This window comes from Cynocephalus volans, chromosome 16 (assembly GCF_027409185.1).
Source record: "Cynocephalus volans isolate mCynVol1 chromosome 16, mCynVol1.pri, whole genome shotgun sequence".
NCBI lineage: Eukaryota > Metazoa > Chordata > Mammalia > Dermoptera > Cynocephalidae > Cynocephalus > Cynocephalus volans.
Window position 1 is genome coordinate 63,579,017 of NC_084475.1, and position 9,073 is coordinate 63,588,089.

The following is a 9,073-nucleotide window of genomic DNA, read 5'->3' on the forward strand; positions in this document are numbered from 1 at the left end:
ACAGCTTTCACTATTCAACTTTTTTACTTAAACTATTGAACACTTGTTATGCTCAAAATTTCTCAGTAGGGCACTAGGGATTCAATGTTGCTGTTGTCTCTTCTTGGAAGCTTACATCACAGGAGCTAGAGGCCTTCAGCTGCCCATTCTGTCAGTGTGATTCTGTTGGGCTGCTTTATTCTTCCATCTCTGTTTCAGTGCAGGGCAGTGTGGCAAGGAGATTAAGAAATAGCAAGCTTTTCTTTAACCAGTCATGATTTTTATGTAAAATTTTTATAACTTCTTTTTCTCTTAGTGGTTTAGTGGGTGAGATTTGTCTTGCTGCTCTTGTATTGTACATTGGTATGGGAAAAATACACAGTCTTTACTCTCTGCAACAATCAACACTCACAGAAGATGACTTCTGACTTCTGTAACCAAATGTGTGAGGATTTCTCCCCACTGGTAAGCAAGCCAGCTATTCTTCAGTGGGCACCAGCTGAGTGTCCTCTAATTTAGCTCTGATACTATCTGCCTGGAGATAGCGTTAAATCCCACAGGTTGTGTGCTCAGTCCCCAAGACTGCACTCCCGCCCCCCACCAGATGCCAGTCACAAGGCCAGGCCTCTAGAAATTCTGACCAACAAGCTATAAACCAGAGTTCCCACAATCCCCTTTGGGTTTGATTAGTTTGCTAGAGCAGTTCACAAAACTCAGGGAAACACATACTTACACTTACCAGTTTATTACAAAGGATATTTTAAAGGATACAAAGAAACAGCCAGATAAAGAGATACACAGGGCAAAATCTGGAAGGGTCCTGAGTGCAGGAGCTTCTGTTCCTGTGGAGGTGGGGGTGCTCCACCCTGCCAGCACACAGATAAGTTTAGCTGTTCAGAAGCTCCCGAACACTGTGCTCTTGGGTCTTTTACAGAGACTTTTTTAGATAAGCATGATTGAAGCATAGGCAACCATATAGAAATGTGATTGGGCAGAAAGGGTATGATCTAATGCTAACAGACTGGGTGGGGAAACCAGCAAGGCCCATCTGTTTCAGATTCTTCTTGACCTCTCAAGAAGATTGACCTCTCAAGATTCTTCTTGATGCCCCATTCCTTCCTGCTGGACATGGGGCAGGACCCCTTATGGAATGAGGTTCCCATGGCCTATAGCCAGACAAGGTGGATCAGAGAATTTCTTTATGGCCAGCTCCAAGACAGAGAGATTAAGGGTTGTAGCTGGTTCAGGGCTAGTTTCTAAGAAGTGCCTTGGGGAAGGGGATTATAGCTTCTAGGCCTTGCCCCAGGGAGACAAAAGAGCATGTGACAGGAGGGCAATAGAAGGTCAGAAAGACTTGGTTTTCTGAGGCCTGAAGTGCCCCCAAATTATAAGGGTTATTGGATTTATGAGCGAAGAACCATGAACAAAAACATAGATATATGTGTATATATAAAACCTGTATGTATCACATATGTACACATATAAAACATATATATATATATATATCATAATATCACAATTAATTTCTACTTCATTCTGAGGTTAATACAAGCAAAGGGAAGTAAAAGAAAGGCAATATCATTTTTTCCCTTTGATTTTCAAAACTTGTCTTTTTTGTTTCTCATTTCAACTTTCCTAGAAGGCAAAACTCAACAGTTACCTGTGGGCAAAAAGAAAACAAATGTAATTCTGATTGTCATGATAGTGAAAGAGGGGAAGTAACTTTTTGCTCACAAAATAGAAAAGTGTAAGTTAGCAAAATTCAATGCGGCAACAGTGGGGACTAGGGGCTATAGCAGAGGGAGAATGAAGGTCAATGGTAAAGTGCACAAAGGCAGGAAAAGGGCTACTCCTGCCAGAGCCTCAAAGAAGAACAGGTTCTGGGTCCATGGACTCTCTCAGCTTTACAAGACCTGCCATCTGACTTTTCTTTCATTTAATCAGTTTTTAGGAGAGAAGGCAGGAGCCACACCAACCAAGTCACAAGAGACTGGCAGCCAAAACCCAATTGCTAGAACACTAATCCTCTCTGGCAGGATAGTGGATGTTAGCCTTGCCTGAGCTCTCTACTCAGTTAATAAATCCACGTGGGCAATGAAAAGACTGATTTGAGAAACCTAGAATTAAAAGAAAGTGAATTGGATGATCCCAACAAATTCTGCTTTAATGTTGATGATGATAATAATAATAATAATAATAATAATAATAATAATAATAATAATAATAATAATAATAATAATATTTTTTAAATGGTAACACTAATATTAATGCATGCTAAACTATGGAGTAGGCACTGTTTTAAGATCATCATAAATATTAATTCCATTTTCTCGAAAACCCTACTTGCATCACACTCATTTATAAAACTGTGTGGAGAGAAATATAAATCTGGAAGGATGAACTAATGTAAATCTATCAAGAAAACTTAGGGATAATTAAGATCATAGCTTGTCTAGAAGGGCCCATTAAAAGGAATAAAGAATGAAAATGAGAAGGGACTTATGATCAAAGAGAAGCCAGGACATTAAATCAGTAGAGAGGGGATGACACAGGATTTTGAGTTCCACCTCAAAGGCCAAAGGGCTGCTGTCTATTATTTTTTAGACAACAGGGAGTGTGACATAAGGGAATTGACTTAAGTACTAATGAAACCGAGACAAAATACATTTTAAATAATCATAAAGGAATAGATTTTTCCGCCAGTTGAAAAAAAGCCTAAAATTTCTTTAATGAAATTTATTTAAGTAACTTTGTTAATGCATTAACTGTTAACTCTTGGAAACCTGTTTATTTTGGATTCTTGAGTTTTCCTGTGAGTTTAAGAATAAACAAAAAACACTAACAATTTCCATTCTAATGATAGTTGATGGAGTTTGGATGTATTGTCCTCCGAGAACTCATGTGGAAATCTGATCCCCAGTGTGACAGTTTGAGTCACGGGGGCAGATTCCTCCTAAATTGATTAGTGCTCTCCCTAAGTGGGGGAATTAATGAGTGAGTTCTCACTCTATTAGTTCCCACAAGAGCTGGTTGTTTAAAAGACCCTGGCACCTCCCCTCTCTCTCTTGCTTCCTCTTGCCATGTGATCTGCTTGTACCCACCAGCTGCCTGTCACCTTCTGCCATGAGTAGAAGCAGCCTGAGGCCCACACCAGATACAACTGTCCCAGAATCATAAGCAAATAAACCCCTGTTGTTTATACCCAGTCTCAGGTATTCTGTTATAGCAACATAAAACAGACTAATACAATAGTCTGGCCATTATGGGCTCTGACTTTTCTCATTCAAATCCTCATTGGTTCCACAGCAAACACTTTTTGGCTCAGCCAGATATTCTCATTTCCAAGGATGACAATTCCAACTCTCTTCTCCAGCCCAGACTCGACTTTGTATTGTCTACACATAGAACCCAATGAAGAATCTCTTCACCTCTTTATCTTTCCTATCAATGATTGAGATGTGGGTGCTGAAGAGGCCTTATGTGTGATAAAGATAGAAGAATCATTTGCACTTCCCTGGAAATGTAGAAGCAGTGAATGATTTTAAAGGGCTACTTACAAAGGAGATTCTGGCTTTAAATGCAAACTTAGCCTCACTGCTTTGGTTCTTTTATTTTTTCCTAGCCTAATCCTATTAAAAATGCATAGAACAAAACTTCAGACTGAAATAAACATACCATAAAAATCAGCATTAATTGATGACACAATAAAACTATTATTTGTATTGGAAATAAAAGTTGAGTAAAATAAGTCTACAAAGTTCAATCTGTCAGCAATGAGGTCTCTGTGAAAGATTCCTGAAAAAAGATGAGAGGGTTGGGTGTGGGAATCATGGAATTTAGAAGACAAAGGAAAGACACATCATAAACAAACAAACAAACAAACAAAAAACCTATCTAAAAATTTCACTTTAATGCAACTAACATCTTCTGAAATATTTGTATAGCAACAACATGAGCTATACAACAGACTGTGAAGAGGAGAGGAACACCCTTTAGAACAACATTTCTTAAACTTCTTGGTTTTGGTACTCTTTACATTGGAACAATTATTAAGGACCCAACGAGCTTTTGTTTATGTGAATAATAGTAATACCCCTATTAAAATTTCACATATGTGAATTTAAACTAAAATGCTTAATACATAAAATTGTACACGCACACATTTTACAACCTGTTAAAGCAATGACATCATCACACATCACTTGACATCTGGCAAAGACCACCAGCGCTGCAGAAGGAGAAAAAAGACAACATCTTAAGCTTAAGGTTCTCTGCTCTCTTTCCAAGTTCTTCAGCTGCTACTAGCTCTTTCAACTCCATGTTTAGGATGTGCGCTTTGGTTTTTGGAACAAGTGAGAGTCCTGCTCCTGGTGCAGTCTCCTCCTGGTAATCAGAAGGTGAAAGTACGTAAACAGGGGCTTAGATTTTTTACCAGATCATTGGGTGTAGGCATGTGGGCAGTCACTGTTTACAGAGAGAAAGCCAGGTGAGTCAAAAAATGTGTTTTTCTGGTCCTAAAGAGATCCCTCATGGTTGAGCTGGAAGAAAAGGAAAGGGACAAAAATCACATTACATAAAAATTACTCTCTCAACCCCCCATTTGAGAAAAAGCAATCTAAAAGTTGGGTCTGTAACCTGAGGCCAAAGATTTTAGAAATCCCTCCTAAATTGAAGCCACTGTTTGCTACCTGAGCAAGTCTCACACACACACACACACACACACACACACACACACACACAGTTCTCCTGATTAACTTCTTCAATTACAATATCATGGATGTTACCTTAATACCTACCAATTATACCCAAATAGAGACTCCACAGGCTGACATGTTGTTAACTGGCAGCACTTGTATTCTCTGAAATCTTTTCACATACCTTTGCATTCTCTCTTACTACTGGGTCAAACTGGAAGTGATGCAAGGTCATTATTCAAAGTGATAGTGAGAATTGTATCCTGATTATAAAGCCAGGCATAGATCTGACAGTAGGAATTAATTTGTGAAATTTGTGGCAACTTACTCTTAAGAGTTAATGTACCACCAAACAGAAGATTTTTCCTCATTTTCCTTGCACTCAGATTGGCAGCGTCTCCTGCCTCCGAGTGTTGTCACAGTATGTGAAGGGAGTGATTATTCAGGTCTACTGAGCAGACTAGAAGCAAGTACTGTTACATCATTGTAACAAGGGCATTTCCTCACTTCCAAAAATATTCACTAGGAGAAAAGAAAGCAGGGAGGGGCCTCTCATATTGGAGTTTTTAAAAACCTAGAACTGTCACTAAAGTCTTGCTTTCAACTGCTGGTTGGGTTCTCTTAAGGAGAAATTGACATCCAGAAACCGCAATAGAACTGAAAGCAGCTGTATGAATGGGCATGCAGGGTAGTGAGGAGTGAATGAGCACAGCCCACTGGGGATTTCTGCACAGGGGAAGGAGCAAATTATTGTGATATGGAAGTGAAAGAAATGGGAGTCAGAAGAACAGGGAGAAGGGGAAGTGTGCCAGGTATCAGAACGAACAATTAAATTATATGCCCTTTCAACTTCAGATTAGTAGTGTCATTTCTTTTCCAGATATTTATACAAACCACCATTTCGTAAGTGAACTTAAAACTTGGAGCTGTCGTCAATGTATAGGGTGACTATTTTTCAGTATTCTCCAGGACATTTCCCAGAATTCTGTTTTTTAGACTGTCATGTTTTTGCAGTCATTTATTGAGAGGGGTGAAAGAGTTCACTGTTCTGACATAGATAATGTGAAAGAAAAAACATATATATATATATATATATAGGACAGCTTCAACATATGTTAAGCCATCTTGCTGTGAAAGATACTCTGCGAAATGCTCTGAAATGTTTTAACATAACAGCTCTAGGAATATTTCCACACATATATCCTGGCAGAATCTAGATATAATGCAAAATCCTATACTGCATGGTATAAGTAATAGCTTAAGTCTAATATGTTGGAATTCTGTTAAGTTTTACAATATGCTTTGAACACAAATGACAGTTTCTTGCTTCCTTGTCTTCCTTTTATTGGTGTATGCTGTTGTATTTTTTGCTAATTCTATTCTTTACCTCAGATATTGGAAAGGAGAAATTTTCTGATCCAATTTTACTCTTTCATCATAGGAAGAAATTGCCCCAGACTATTATATTTGTTTCAATTTGATTATATATGCTTCTTCAATAATTTATGATTTTCATGAAATTGGTGATCTACAATGGAGATAAAATATAAATTTAATCAGGAAAAAAATGAAGGAATAATATTAAAGAATAAAAGAAGAAGAATTTTGGACATACCTATTTCTACTACAAAATGAAGTATATTTATAATAGCAAAAGGAAAAACAATACAACAAAAGGAAAAATTAGATAGCCAGATTATTAAAGTACATGATCCCTAAAATCAGTTTATTCATAGTACTTAGATTCAGGATAAAAATGTATATGATGCTAATATAGTAGAGGGAAGCTTTAAATAAATGAATCATTATAGCCTTCTTCAATTCTTATCTCTAAGTTCCCACTACAACAGGAAGAAATCTAGCCCACACTGTCTGCCATATATATAGGTAATTGTTCAATTTTGGTTTACTTTTATATTGGTTTTAGAATTGTTAACCAGTACCACCATGAGAATCACCTTTATCAATTAGAGCCCAGTCATTATATACAATTCTTTTGCCTTTAATCTTACAGCCTCCACTCATTTCCAAAGTTACTCTGTTCAGCACCTTTTCCTCCCCTAATTGTTGTGAGTTTTGCTTCATACATCTATAACAGCTGGATTCTCTTATCACATTCTGCATTCCATCCTGGGATCTACTGACCTCTTAATGATATTTTAGTTTTGCTTGCACTAAAATTTGCACTCTATCTTGTAAAATTCTATGGGTTTTGACAAATGCATTGTGACAATACCATCATTAAAGTATCATATAGAATGCTTCACCTATTCAACACCCTACCTTGTACTCTTGGAAACCACTAATTTGTTTAATATCTGTATGTTTTTGGCTTTTCCAAAATGCCTTATAAATGAGATCATACAGTATGTGGACTTTTTGTATGGGCTTCTTTCACTTAACAGTATGCATTTAAGATGTGTCCATTTCATAGTACCCATTGTATGGAAGTATCACAGTGTGGTTATCCATTTATCAATGGAAGGTCATCTTGTTTTCTTCCAGTTTTTGATGATTATGCATAAAGCTACTACAAACATTGAGGAAATTTTTAGGCTTTTCTGTGGACATAATTAGTCAAACCAGTTAAGTAAATACTTACAAGTGTGAATGTTGAATTTTACGGTAAGACTATGTTTAGCTTTCTGAGAAGCTGCCAAAGTAAGGTGTCTTCCAACATGGCTGTAACATTTTGCATTCCCACAATCAAAAAATGAGAATTTCTATTGCTCTGAATTCTCATCACCATTTAGTATTGCCAGTTTTTTGGATCTGAACCATTCTAGTAGCAGCATTTCATTGTTTTAATTTCTGTTTTCTTAATCACAAACGATGTGAATCTTTTTTAATGCTTATTTCCTATTTGTATATCTTCTTTAGTTAGGTGTCTGTTTAGATCTTTACCCATTTGTAATTGGGGTGCTTGTCTTTTTATTGCATAGTTTTATGTGTTTTTTGCATATTTTGGATACAAGACCTTCTACATATATGTGTTTTTCAATATATATTCTGAGTCTGTGGTTTGTCTTTCCATTCCCTTAGCAGCATATTTCAAAGTAGAAATTCTTAGTTTTAATAATGCCGAAATTGTCAATTGTTTTTCTTTCATGGATAATACTTTTGGCATTCTGTATAAAAACTCGTCACCAAACTAAAGATCATGTAGATTTTCTTCTACAATTACTTCTAGAATTTTTTATAATTTTAAATTTCTGTATAAATTATGAAGTTTGTATCTAGGTTCTTGGTTGTTTTGTTTTGCTTTGTTTTTGTATATGGATGTACAATTGTTTAAGCATCATTTTTTAAAAGACTGTTTCTACATTGAATTGCCTTTGCTCCTTTGCAAAATTTGATTATGTTTGCATGGGTCTGTTTCTGGACTTTCTATTCTGCATCATTTATCTATATGTCTATTTTTTCACTCATATCACACTCTCTTGATTACTGTAGCTTTGTAAGAAGTTTTGGATATTCTAGGTCTTTTGCCTTTTCATATGAAGTTTAGAATCAGTTTATCAATATCTAAAAAACTATGGCTGGGATTTTGATTGCTTTTGCTTTGAAACTACAGACTAATTTGGGGAGAACTGATATCTTAACAATATTGTCTTCAAATAATGGAAAGGAATATTTCTCCATTCATTTAGATTTTATTTAGTTTCTTTTGACAGTTTTTATGATTTTTGCATATAAACTCATAAATATTTTGTTAGATTTATACTTCGAGTATCTCTTTTTTGTGCGATTGCAAATGCTATTTTTTAAACTCGATTTTTCTTTGTTGGTATACAGGAACACAACTGACTCTCATACCTGGACCTCATACTAAGCTTCTTGTTATCTCCATTCATTCACATCAAGGCACAGGATAGGGGGCTCCATTTCAGTCTGAACTTCCAAACGTATGGCATAAATAACCTGAACACTAATTTATGTTGGAAATCATGAACTTGGAATCCAGTTACTTCGTCCACTCTTTTTGCCTCTACTTGATGTATTAAACACAGCTATGTTCTTGCTACTAGTAGCCATTGATAAAACCTTTGAAGATCTTTCCCTTTTTTTCTTTAGAATAGAGCTACCTGGAAGACTGTAAGGTACCTGTAGGTAAAAAAAAAAATCTTATCAAACCTCGATTCCTTGGCATCTAGTCCAGTGACTACCTTTGCATGAGCTCAAGCAATATCCATGAAGAGAATAAGCATGTTAATAATAAAAATAGAATAATACCAACATGTAGTATATACAGTTGCTTTGAGAAGAGAATATATAGTTAATCAAAAGACATATTATAAATCACTTATGGTTCAAAAGAAGTTTAAAAGAAGATTTTGTACAGCATTGTAAAGAAACAACCATTTGATAAAGGGTATTTTCTTCAAGTTTGTATTTGCAAC